Genomic DNA, 14,315 nt, shown 5'->3' on the forward strand with positions numbered 1-14,315 from the left:
CATCCAGTCATGCAGTTGACTTCTTTCGGTTTTCATTTATTGTGGTTTCTTAAATCTGTGACTTTGACTCCAGATTATGTTATTTGTCCTGTTTTGAATGGTATCTTACCCTTTTAATCCCCCAACTCCAACATATACACCCTTCACCTTGCAAATTCTTCCTCATCTTTCAGAACTCATCTTTACTTTCTCTCAGATCTCCTTGAACAAGATCTTCTTAATAATTCTCCTTTGTAAATAATAATAATAATAATAACCAATTTTAATTATCTAATTGGTTATGTATATCACTTATGTACTCCTGTGTAACAACCCATCACAAAATTCATTGGCTTCAAAAAAAAACCAAAGAAACTAAAATATATGTATTATTGCTCACATTCTATAGGTTGGTCATGGATTTCATTTTCTGGTCTCCCCTAGACTCATTCAACAACAAGACCAAAATGCTTTATTCATATGTCTGGAAGTTGGTGATGATTAACTCTCTTTCTCCAGTATATTAAACTGGCTTTTATACATCATGGCTGTCTCAAGATAGGATTATAGAAGCACAAGAACAGAAATTGTGAGGCAACCTAAGATCTAGGATCCAGAATTCACACACTAAACTTGTGTTTCATTTTCTCAGCTAAAGCAATTTACAAGGCCAACCCCCACCCCCATTCAAGGAGATGGAGAGACAGATTTCACTTTTTCTTGGAAGAAACAGAAATATCATACTGCATAGGGCATGGACAAAAAAGGCATGGTTCATTTGGGGCCGTTTTTTAAACTCTGCAACATTATGTATAATTATTCTTTTAATTTCTATTTTCCCCACTGGAAAATCAGTATTTGTAAACAGGTACTATGATTTTTTTTAATTGAAGTATAATTGACATACATTATTTTATTATTAGTTTCAGGTGATTCAACATTGTATATATTGTGAAGGGATTGCCACAATAAGTTGTGGTCATCTATCACCATATGAAGGTAATAAATACTATTAACTATATTCCCCATCCTATATATTATATCCCCATGACCTATAATTTAATAACCAGAAGTTTACACATCATCTATTCACCCATTTCACCCCATCTTTCCAATCTCCTTCCTTTCTAACAAGAACCAGTCTGTTCTCTGTATCTATGAAACTGTTTTTTTTTTCATTTTTTAGATACCATGTATAAGTGAAATCATGCAGTATTTGTATTTCTCTGTCTGACTTATTCCACTTAGCATTAAACCCTCCAGTTTCATTAATGTTTCCATGTTGTTTGAAATGGCAAGATTTTATATTTATGGTTAAATCATATTCCATTCTGTGTGAGTGTGTATGTATGACATCTTTTTTACCTATTTATCTGTTGATGGATGCAGGTGGTTGCCATATCTTGCCTATTGTAAATAAAGTAAACATGAAAGTGCATATATATTTTAGAATTGGTGTGTTTTTTTTTCTTTAGATAGATACCTACAAGTGGAATTTCTGGACCTTATTGTAGTTTTATTTCTATTTTTTAAATATTCTTTTTTTATTTTTTATTAACATATAGTATATTATTAGCCCCAGGGGTACAGGTCTGTAAATCACCAGGTTTACACACTTCACAGCACCCACCATAGCACACACCATCTGCAATGACCATAACCCAATCACACTCTACCTACACACCCCATCTCCCCCAGCAACCCTCAGTTTATTTTGTGAGATTAAGTCTCTTATTGTTTGTCAACCTCCCAATCCCATCCTGTTTCATTTCTTTCCTTCCCTACCCCCAAACCACCTGCCCTGTCTCCCAAATTCCTCATATCAGAGAGATCATATAATAAGTATCTTTCTCTGACTGACTTATTTTGCTTATTTGCTTATATATATATATATATATATATATATATATATACACACATACACACACACATACATATATACACATGTATATACATATATACATATATGTGTATATATGTATGTGTGTGTGTATATATATATACCACGTTTTCTTTATCCATTCATCTGCTGATGGACATCTAGGTTCTTTCCATAGTTTGGCTATTGTGGACAATGCTGCTATAAACATTTGGGCACACATTGCCCTTTCGGATCACTACATTTGTATCTTTAGGATAAATACCCAGTAGTGTGATTCCTGGGTCATAGGGTAGCTCTATTTTCAACTTTTTGAGGAATCCCCATGCTGTTTTCCAGAGTGGTGGCATCAGCTTGCATTCCCACCAATAGTATAGGAGGGTTCCCCTTTCTCCACATCCTCACCAGCATCTGTCATATCCTGACTTGTTAATTTTAGCCATTCTGACTGGTGTGAGGTGGTATCTCATTGTGGTTTTGATTTGTATTTCCCTGATGCCGAGTGATGTTGAGCAATTTATCATGGGTCTATTGGCCTTCTGGATGTCTTCTTTGCAGAAATGTCTGTTCATATCCTCTGCCCATTTCTTGATTGGATTATTTGTTCTTTGGATGTAGAGTTTGATAAGCTCTTTATAGATTTTGGATACTAGCCCTTTATCTGATATGTCGTTTCCAAATATCTTCTCCCATTATGTAGTTGTCTTGGTTTTCTTGACTATTTCCTTTGTTATGCAAAAGTGTTTGATCTTGATGAAGTCCCAAGAATTCATTTTTGCCCTTGCTTTCCTTGCTGTTGGTGATATTCCTAGGAAGAAGTTGCTGCGGCTGAGGTCGAAGAGGTGGCTGCCTGTGTTTTCCTCAAGTATTTTGATGGATTTCTGTCTTCATCCATTTTGAGTCTATTTTCGTGTGTGGTGTAAGAAAATGGTCCAATTTCATTTTTCTGCATGTGGCTGTCCAATTTTCCCAGCACCATTTGTTTAAGAGACTGTCTTTTCCAATGGGCATTCCTTCCTGCTTTGTCAAAGATTAGTTGACCATAGAGTTGAGGATCTATTTCTGGGCTCTCTACTCTGTTCCATTGATCTATGTGTCTGTTTTTGTGCCAGTACCATACTGTCTTGATGATGACAGTTTTGTAATAGAGCTTGAAGTCCGGAATTGTGATGCCACCAACTTTGGCTTTCTTTTTCAATGTTCCTCTGGCTATTCGAGGTCTTTTCTAGTTCCTTATAAATTTTAGGATTATTTGTCACATTTCTTTGAAAAATGGATGGGGTTTTGATAAAGATTGCATTAAATGTGTAGACTGCTTTGGGTAGCATAGACATATCACAATATTTGTTCTTCCAACCCACGAGGATGGAGCATTTTTCCATTTCTTTATTTATTCCTCAATTTATTTCATGAGTACTTTATAGTATTCTGAGTATATATTCTTTGCCCCTTTGGTAAGGTTTATTTCTAGGTATCTTATGGTTTTGAGTGCAGTTGTAAATGGGATTGACTCCTTAGTTTCTCTTTCTTCTGTCTTGTTGTTGGTGTAAATAAATGCAACTGATTTCTGTGCATTGATTATATATCCTGACACTTTACTGAATTCCTGTAACAAGTTCTAGCAAATTTGGAGTGGAGTCTTTTGGGTTTTCCACATATAGTATCATATCATCTGCAAAGAGTGATAGTTTGGGGGCGCCTGGGTGGCTCAGTGGGTTAAAACTTCTGCCTTTGGCTTGGGTCATGATCTCAGGGTCCTGGGATCAAGTGCCACATCAGGGTCTTTCCTCGGTAGTGAACCTGCTTTCTCTTCTTTCTCTGCCTATCTCTTCTGCCTACTTGTGATCTCTGTCTGTCAAATAAATAAATAAAAATCTTAAAAAAAAAAAGTGATATTTTGACTTCTCCTTTGCTGATTCAGATGCCTTTAATTTCTTTTTGTTGTCTGATTGCTGAGGCTATGTTGAATAGCAGTGGCGATAATGGACATCCCTGCCATGTTCCTGACCTTAGCAGAAAAGCTCTCAGTTTTTCTCCATTGAGAATATTAGCGGTGGGTTTTTCATAGATGGCATTGATGATATTGAGGTATGTACTCTCTATCCCTACACTTTGAAGAGTTTTGATCAGGAAAGGATGCTGTACTTTGTCAAATGCTTTTTCAGCATCTATTGAGAGTATCATATGGTTCTTGTTCTTTCTTTTATTAATGTATTGTATCACATTGATTGATTTGTAAATGTTGAACTAATCTTTCAGCCCAAGAATAAATCCCACTTGTTCTTGGTGAATAATCCTTTTAATGTTCTGTTGGATCCTATTGGCTAGTATTTTGATGAGAATTTCTGCATTTCTGTTCATCAAGAATATTGGTCCATAATTCTGTTTTTGGATGGGATCTTTGGTTTTGGGATCAAGGTTATGCTGGCCTCATAAAATGAGTTTGAAAGTTTTCCTTCCATTTCTATTTTTTTAGAACAGGTTCAGGAGAATAGGAATTAATTCTTCTTTAAATGTTTGGTAGAACTCCCCTGGGAAGCCATCTGGCCCTGGGCTCTTGTTTGTTGGGAGATTTTTTAATGACTGTTTCAATCTCCTTTCTGGTTATGGGTCTGTTCAGGTTTTCTATTTCTTCCTCATTCATTTGTGGTAGTTTATACATCTTAGGAATGCATCCATTTCTTCCAGATGTCAAATTTGTTGGTGTATAGTTGCTCATAATATATTCTTATAATTGTTTGCTTGTATTTCTTTGGTATGTTTGTGATCTCTCCTCTTCCATTCACGATTTATTTGGGTCCTTTCTTTTTTCTTTTTGATAAATCTGGCCAGTGGTTTATCAATATTATTAATTCTTTCAAAGAACCAGCTCCTAGTTTCATTGATTTGTTCTATTGCTTTTTTTTTTTTTTAATGTTTTGTTTTGTTTTGTTTTGGTTTGGTTTCTATTTCATTGATTTCTGCTCTGATCTTTATTATTTCTCTTCTGCTGGGTTTAGGCTTTCTTTGTTGTTCTTTCTCTGGCTCCTTTAGGTGTAGGGTTAGGTTGTGTGTTTGAGACCTTTCTTGTTTCTTGAGAAAGGCTTGTATCACTATATATTTTCCTGTCAGGACTGCATTTGCTGTGTCCCACAGATTTTGAACCATTGTGTTTTCATTATCATTTGTTTGCATGAATTTTTTCAATTCTTCTTTAATTTCCTGGTTGACCCATTCATTCTTTAGAAGGATGCTCTTTAGCCTCCGTGTGTTTGGGTTCTTTCCAAATTTCCTCCTGTGCTTGAGTTCTAGCTTCAGAGCATTGTGGTCTGAAAATATGCAGGGAATGATCCCAGTCTTTTGGTACCACTTAAGACCTAATTTGTGATCCAGGATGTGATCTATTCTAGAGAATGTTCCATGTGCACTAGAGAAGAATGTGTATTCTGCTGCTTTGGGAGGGAATGTTCTGAATATATCTGTAATGTCCCTCTGGTCCAGAGTATCATTTAAGTCCTTTATTTCTTTGTTGATCTTTTGCTTGAATGATCTGTCCATTTCAGTGAGGGAGGTGTTAAAGTCCCCTACTATTATTGCATTATTGTCGATGTGTTTCTTTGATTTTGTTATTAATTGGTTTATGTAGTTGGCTGCTCCCATGTTGGGGGCATAGATATTTAAAATTGTTAGATCCTCTTGTTGGATAGATCCTTTGAGTATGATATATACTCATCTCTTATTATAGTCTTTGGCTTAAAATCTAATTGATCTTATATAAGGATTGCTATCCCAGCTTTCTTTTAATGTCCAATAGCATGGTAAATTGTTTTCCACCTCCTCATTTTAAATCTGGAGGTGTCTTTGAGCCTAAAATGAGTTTCCTGTAGGCAGCATATTGATGGGTTTTGGTTTTTTATCCATTCTGATACCCTGTGTCTTTTGATTGGGGCATTTAGCCCATTTACATTCAGGATAACTATTGAGAGATATGAATTTAGTGCCATTTTATTGTAAGGTGACTGTTACTGTGTATTGTCTCTGTTCCTTTCTGGTCTACTACTTTTAGGCTCTCTCTTTGCTTAGAGGACCACTTTCAATATTTCCTGTAGAGCTGGTTTGGTGTTTACAAATTCCTTTAGTGTTTGCTTGTCCTTGAAGCTTTTTGTCTCTCTATTTTCAATGATAGCCTAGCTGGATATAGTATTCTTGGCTGCATGCTTCTCTCGTTTAGTGCTCTGAATATATCATGCCAGTTCTTTCTGGCCTGCCAGGTCTCTGTGGATAAGTCTGCTGCCAATCTAATATTTTTACCATTGTATCTTACAGACTTCTTATTACGGGCTGCTTTCAGGATTTTCTCTTTGTCATTAAGACTTATAAGTTTTACTATTAAATAATGGGGTGTGGACCTATTCTTGTTGATTTTTCGGGGGGGGGTGTCCTCTGCACCTCCTGGATTTTGATGCTTGTTCCCTTTGCCATATTAGGGAAATTCTGCACCTACTGGATTTTGATGCTTGTTCCCTTTGCCATATGAGAGAAATTCTCTACAATAATTCATTCCAATATACCTTCTGTTCCCCGCTCTCTTTCTTCTTCTTCTGGAATCCCAATTATTCTAATATTGTTTCATCTTCTGGTATTACTTATCTCTCAAATTCTCCCCTTGTGGTTCAGTAGTTGTTTGTCTCTCTTTTGCTCAGTTTCTTTATTCTCTGTCATTTGGTGTTCTATATCACTAATTCTCTCTTCTGCCTCATTTATCCTAGCAGTAAGAGCCTCCATTTTTTATTGCATCTCATTAATAGCTTTTTTTTTTTTTAATTTCAACTTGGTTAGATTTTAGTTCTTTTATTTCTCTAGAAAGAGCTTTTATTTCTCCAGACAGGGTTTCTCTAATATCTTACATGCCTTTTTTCAAGCTAGCACCTTGAGAATCATCATTCTGAACTCTAAATTTGATATATTACCAATGTCCATATTGATTAGGTCCCTAGCCTTCTGCATTGCCTCTTGTTCTTCTTCTTCTTCTTCTTTTTTCTTTTTTTTTTTTTTGTGGTGAGTTTTTCTGCTTTGTAATTTTACCCAGATAAGAATATATGAAGGAGAGAATAAAACACTAAAAGGGTGGATAGACCCCAGAAAAATGTGTGTTAACCAAATCAGAAAAAACCTCAGATCATGGGGGGAAGAAAGGGGCTAAAAAGAAGTTCAAAAAAAATTTTTTTTGTTCTTAAAAAGAAAAGAAAATATGTATATTAGACTGGAGACTGGTGAATAGAACAGAGCCACCCATTTAATTTGGGGAGTATTTTGGTCTCTTAGAAGAAACTACTGCCCAAAATTTTAAAGAAACACACACACATACACACACACATACACACACACACACACACACAAATAAGGGTAACCACAATGAAGGGATGGAATATGACTATAAAGAAGAAAATTTTTTAAAAATACTAAAAAAAAAAAAAAAAGGAGTTGATAAGGTATGTTGGTTGGGAAAAGAAAGAAAAAGAAAGTGGAGAGAATTTTCTTAGGCTGGAGACTAGAACAAATCCCTGTGGTAGATTTAGGGTATATTTTGATCTATTAGAAGAAGTTGTATCCCAAAATTTTTTAGAAGAAATAACCCTATGTGTGTACAAAACATAAAGTTAGATGTAATGAAGGATAAAATATGACTATAATAATGAAGGTTCAAAAAGATTTTTTTTAATGAATGGTATTGTTAAGATAAATTAGTTAAAAAAACATTAAAAGAGGGACGCCTGGGTGGCTCAGTTGGTTAAGCAGCTGCCTTCGGCTCAGGTCATGATCCCAGCGTCCTGGGATCGAGTCCCACATCAGGCTCCTTGCTCCATGGGGAGCCTGCTTCTCCCTCTGACTCTGCTTTCCACTCTGTCTGCCTGTGCTCGCTTTCGCTCGTGCTCTATCTCTGACAAATAAATAAATAAAATCTTTAAAAAAAAAAAAACATTAAAAGAGGAAAGGGTAAAAGTTAAAAAAATTAGAATAAGAAAAAATTTTTTAAATTAATTAACTTTGCAGGACTAAAGAACCATGGGGAGAAAACCACGAATTCCATGCTTTTCTTTCTCCTCTGAAATTCCACTGTTCTCCTTGATAAGTGAGCTTGGTCTTGGCTAGATTTCCTGCTCATCTTCTGGGGTAGGGGACTGTTATAGTGATTCTCAAGTATCTGCCAGAGGCAGAATTGCACCACCCTTGCCAGGGGCTGGGCTAAGTAATCTGCTCGGTTCGCTCTCAGGAGCTTTTATTCCCTGAATGCTTTCCTTAGAGTTCTGGAAGATGAGAAAGAAAATGGCAACCTCCCAATCTCTGGCCCAGAGGAGCTGAGAGCTCAGGGCCCCACTCAGTGCACCTGCCCTTGGAGAAAAGTGCTCAATCACTCCTGTCTCCCTGCCCTCCAGCCACACTCCAAGCTCACCTGGCCTGTGACAAGAGTGTCTCTGTCTCTGGCACACATCTCTACCTGGAGTCTCCAAACCCAGTAAATCTCTGCTGCTCTTCCAGGTGTCTCCCCAGATCTGTCATTTGTGGGGCCCTGCTCAAAAAGCAGTGGTCTGACTGTGCCATGGATCAGTTTAAGGTAACCCCGAGTTAAGAGCTCATTCCTCAGCAATGTCTCTGTAGCTGGCTTCCCTGCTCTAATACCTGTGAGCTTTCTGATACTCAGACACCCCCAATCCTTCTGTGACCCCGAATGACCTGAGACCACACAGTCCCTGGGAGGGCTCCACCCCTGCTTAGCCTCTGGAGCTATGTCCCTCAGTGAAGCAGACTTTTAAAAGTTCTGATTTTGTGCTCCATTGCCCCACTGCTTGTGGGATGTCCTCTGCTACCTGATGTCCTCTCAGACTGCAAGTCCTCCACCATCTTGACTCCTCCCTCCTATTTCTAATTTGTTTTAGGAACCTCTATACTGTTTCCATAGTGGCTGCACCAATGCACATTCCCATCAATAGTGCACAAAATTGCCCTTTTTGCCACATCCTTGACAACACTTGTTATTTCTTGTCTTTTTCATAATTGCCATTCTGACAGGTGTGAGGTGATATCTCATTTTGATTTAGATTTTCATTTCCCTGATGATTAGTAGTGATATTAAGTATCTATTTATATGCCAATTTGCCATCTATATGTCTTTGTTCAGAAAAATGTTTGTTTAGATCCTCTGGCTATTTTTTTTTTATAACCAGATTGTTGTAGGACTTTTGTTATTGACTCTTCACGAGTTCTTTATTTATTTTATCTATTACCATCTTATCAGATATACAATTTGAAAATCTCTTCTCCCATCCAAAGGTTGACTTTTGATTTTATTGATGGTTTCCATCACTTGCAGAAGCTTTTTATGTAGTATCATTTGTTTATTTTTGCTTTTGTTTCCCTTGCTCTTTGGAGTCAGACACCCTCCCTGCCAAGACTAATGCCAGAAGCTTACAGCCTATGTTTTCTCCTAGGAGTGTTATAGTTTTAGGTCTTACAATCAAGTCTTTAATTTATTTTGAGTTTATTTTTATATATGGTGTAAAATAGTGGTACCACGAATTTTTTAATCTCTGCCACATTACCAGGATTCACTGTAGTCTTTGGCATGTTCTAGGCATTTATAAATATTTATTGAATGAATAATTCAATGAGTGAATCAATGAATGAGTGGCAAATTAATAAAAAATAACAAACATTTCACAAACTTTTGCTTATCAGAATAAAGTCTAATCCACAGAGAGCTATTTCTCTTCTTGACCCCAGGAAAGTAGAAACCCCATTGAGCTATCTGAGTTTACTTACATTTTGTTGAGTGTCAGAGTGTTACATTAGTTTTTTATTGCTGTTGTAACAAAAGGCCACAAATTTAATTCACTAAGTTAAATTAATTCAATGTAAATCTATGAGCTCACACTCTGTCAATCAGAAGTATTGCATGACTCCACTGGGTTCTCTGTTGAGATTTTTACAAGGCAGAAATCAAAGTATCATCTTGCTGGGCTTTTATCTGTAGGAAGTGGAAAGACTTAACTTCCAGAATTAGTGAAGCTGATTAAAATCCAGTTACTTCCAATTGTCTAAGTCCAACTGACTCAGTCCTCCTTTCTTGCCAGGTGGTAGCTGGGAGTCATCCTCAGATTTTCTAGGCTACCCATATTCTTTGTCACACAAACCCCTCCATCTTTAGGTCAGTGACATTCATAGAGAACTTCTCATGTGCAAATTTCTCTGACTCTTTCTTCTGTCCTCAACTGGGAGAATCCTTAAAAAAGGTTTTATGTAATTAAATTGGGCCTACCTGGATAATCTATGCAAATTGTATGATATTAAAGTCAATTAGTTATTTTTTTAAGATTTTATTTATTTATTTGATAAATAAAAAGTAAAATAAATAAATAAATAAATAAATAAATGAAAAGACAGAGATCACAAGCAGGCAGAGAGGCAGGCAGAGAGAGAGGAAGGGAAGCAGGCTCCCTGCTCAGCAGACGCTATGCGAGGCTGGATCCCAGGACCCTGAGATCATGACCTGAGCCGAAGGCAGAGGCTTTAACCCACTGAGCCACCCAGGCACCCCTAAAGTCAATTGGTTAAATAGCAGTAAAGTTAAAATTCTAGGAGGTTAAAAAAAAAAAAATTAGGGGATGAATTTAGGAAAAGATGATTTCAGAATTCCAAGTCAGTCATGTTGTTTCTTCCCTAGAATCAACTACCATTTCATATGTCCACTGTAATGTATCCTACCTATTGATCCTGTAATCTGTTAAAATATTTGTCACACTGAATGAATTTAACCTAAGGTCTTGTCTCTGATAAGGATATATACAGTTTAGCACACATAGAACAAGTTGTGATATGAAAAGACAAAAGCCATTCAATGCTTATAGAATTTGGATTACACAGTATTGGGAGCTGATGTGTGCCTCTTAAAATACATATGTTGAAACTCTGTACTCCAGTATCTCAAAATTTTGCAGATAGAATCTTTAAAGAGGGGATTAAATTAAAATGAAGCCCTTAAAGTGAGCCTTTACCTAATCTGACTGGTGTTCTTATAAAAAGAGGACATTAGAAATGCAGAGAAACACCAAAGATGTGCATGCATAGAAGCAAGACCTTGTGAGGACACCCAAGAAGGTAGCTATCTGCAAAGCAGAGAGAAAGGCTTCAGGAGAACTCAAATCTACTTAGACCTTGTCTTGGACTTCCACTCTTCAGAATTAGTGAGAAAATAAATTTCTGTTGTTTAAGGCATCCAATCTCTTGAATTTTGTTACAGCAACCCTAGCAAGCTAATACACAGGTGAAGGGATATTAAAATTGAACATCTTATGAATGGTCAGTGGTAAAAATTTATCAGAAATTTTATTAACATCATTTCATCTATTATTAGATCTTTTTTAAAAAAGGAATTTAAAAACTTGGAAGAAAATTTAGATTGATTAGTTATCACTTCATCATTATTTTAAATTTCCCAGTGTCAAAGAAAAGAAAGCTAGATGATTAGACAATTATATAATGTAACGTAATAACTATTATAGCTGAGAAGAGTGAAAGACCAGTATTGCTGCTTATTCACATAACATTGTTCAGAACGATAAAATGATGGGACTTTTGTTAACAGAACCACAGATAAATACTACCTGTGACACTGGTTGTCTATACATTTAAAGCAATGTATTTTATAATAAGTCTCTAATTGGAAATGATTTTGTACTTAGGATTCATTCCTTCCTTCATTCATTCGACTAATATGTATTAAGTACCTACTTAATGTGCCAGTCACATATTTAGGCAACATTGTTAAGTAATGTAGATTAAGGCCTTAATGTATTTATGTTCAAGAAGATGGGAATAAGCAAACAGCAGGCACTATGATGTTATTAGAATATAGAGAGTAAATATGGGTGTTATTTTATATATAAAACATATAAAATTTGTTTATATATTTTTATATATGGTAAAGGAGGGATACAGTGGTGCTCATGCCTCAACATAGACTTTGATAAAGAGGCAAATATTCATTCAAATATTTGGGGAGAGAACTTTTCAGAGGCAGGGACCATCCAGTGCCAAGGCCTTATACCAGAAACAGTCTAAACTCGTGTGAAAGAAATAGGAAGACAAGTTGCTTGAGAAGATGGGGAGAGAAATAATAGATGGAACTGGACTCTCAGGGACCAGTTCTTGTAGGGCCATGAAGCCTGTAGCAAGGACTTTGGATTTTCTACTTATTATACCAGAAGCCATTGGAAGGTTATAAAAAGGGGAGTAACATGATTTGACCTATTTTTTAAAAGGATTTCCCTGGATACTAGTTTAGATTGTATTGGAAAGGAAAAAAGATGATTTAAAATAAAGCAGTGGCCGTGGTTGGACTTGGGATTTATTCTAAGTTGACGCTATATTTAAAGAAATCAACTGGTCTCATTGGGTATGAGAAAAGTCAGTCAGAGCAATTAATATATTTGACCTGAGCAAGTAGGCGACTGGTGATGCCACTTTATGAAATAGGAATCAATAAAAGTAAATAAATTTGGGGAGAAAAGTTAAAAATCTTATTTGGCCATGTTAAAGTTTGAGATAGCTGCAAGAGGTTTAACTATTGATAAATTGGCAGTTCAAAATAGGCCAGCATCCAGAGAAGTGGTTTGGAGCTAAAAATAACTGACAGTTTACTAGTACAAAAAAAGGTACTCGTAGCCATGAAAGCTAATGCGATCATCTAGGAGGGGAAAAAGAGGAAGAGCTGAAGTTTGAGGATAAAATTCCAAGGAACTCCAATTTGAAGACATTTATAGTAAACTTGACTTTTTTTTTTTAATTACCGTTACCCATGTTTTTGTTGTTGGTGGTATATTTCTGAAGTGAATGTCCTGCATCATTTTGAAACAGAATATTTCTATCTTCCATTTATTTAAGCCACTCTTGCTCTCTACATATACAGTATTTTCCTAAGAAAAGTTGGGTGGATCTGAGAGAGACCATGAAATTTTTGCATGTATGATTTTAAAGAGAAGCATTTATAGCTTTCTTTAGTGGTCTCATAAACTCTAAGACCATGGTAATTTTGCACATGAAAGAAACAAAGTTATTTAATGCAATATCACCAAATCCCTAAAATAGAATTGCTTTATTCAGCAAGTGTTTTTGAACATTAACAATAAATTGCACACACCAATGTTTATTCTCCACACATTTTACTGTGATATAATCGAATAGGTTCTTCATTTAAACAGCAAAGCAATGTATTATTTTTTTTATTCTGAAGGAAAGCAAAAATAAGAAAAAGAACTGTTTGAAGGAAATAATTTTAATATTTAAATAAATCTCCTCACTTGATTTTATTTATTACATATTGAGTACATCTTATAAGAAAACAAACAGTTATTTTTCTCCTTTAAAGGAGGTTATATAATTGTAATTGTATGTAAGAAAACTGTTGTGGATTGAAAATGAAAGACAAGAGCAAAGAGAGACAATAAAATATATTTTTGAAAGAAGGAGTGGGAGTTCGCAAATTAAAAATAAGGGGGGTGGTTAAGATATCTTATTGCTAAAAAAATAGTTTTAGAATAATTTTAAAAATACAAAAAAGCTGCCAGTGCATTAGCATATGAGAAAATGTATTCTAAATTTGATTTTAAAAGTGGTCTCTCTTAAAACATGAAGGTGAGAGCTGAATGTTTATCTACATTAGGTTTTTACTGTTTATTTTATTCTGCAAAGTTCTGAAAAGAGAAGGTCAAAGTCACCTCTCTGAGGTTGTCCTCCAATGTATTCACTGATTTCCTGAGTGCAATTTTATAACTTAATTTCACTTACTCCAACTTGAGATTTTTGGGAAAAAGGAGGGGACTTTAAACCCATTAATAGCATTTAATAAGGTACTTTAGACATGAACAATGTTTCATAGTCCATAATAATTAAAGTTACCAGTAAATGTATATGTGTTCCAACTGGAAGATGTAAATTTACTTCAAGATTCTTTCAAAACCCCATTGAATTTAGATATTTAAAAAATGATTTAAGTTTTATATCTATTATGTTAACTAGACCAATTGTTTATTATATGACTTCAGAGAGTAGACACCACAACCATCATTTTGGAGGTGAATACATTCATTAGTCTGAAAATTTCCCTTACATTTGATTTTCTTTTAACATTACCTAGAGTAGTTACTTCCAAATTATGAACTAAAACTAACTCTATTTCAAATCCAATTCAGGACACATTCAAACTTTCTCATTCTAAAGTCAACAGAATATTATAATTTGGTCATTATTTCATAAAATTTTTATTTCATCAAATATGCAGAAGGAAAAGGAAGCTTCTTATCTATTAACAAAGTTCTATTATGACATAATATTGTAAAAGTTGTGGCAGAAAGACGTAATATAAAGTCTACTTCACCAATCATTAAATGGTATTACAAGTGTTCGGAGGCTCCATTTTATT

General features: G+C 35.4%; 1 long non-coding RNA gene across 1 annotated transcript in view; it reads left to right on the forward strand.

The window, feature by feature from the left end:
• The first annotated feature begins 900 nt into the window (after positions 1 to 900).
• LOC123394346 overlaps positions 901 to 14,315 on the forward strand; it is a 38,346-nt gene continuing 24,931 nt past the window's right edge. The window contains exon 1 of the long non-coding RNA XR_006609024.1: positions 901 to 978. This is a non-coding gene — a long non-coding RNA (uncharacterized LOC123394346). The remainder of the gene's footprint in view (positions 979 to 14,315) is intronic.

This window comes from Mustela putorius, unplaced genomic scaffold (assembly GCF_011764305.1).
Source record: "Mustela putorius furo isolate JIRA1106 unplaced genomic scaffold, ASM1176430v1.1 tig00003834_pilon_pilon_pilon, whole genome shotgun sequence".
In the NCBI taxonomy this organism is placed as follows: domain Eukaryota; kingdom Metazoa; phylum Chordata; class Mammalia; order Carnivora; family Mustelidae; genus Mustela; species Mustela putorius.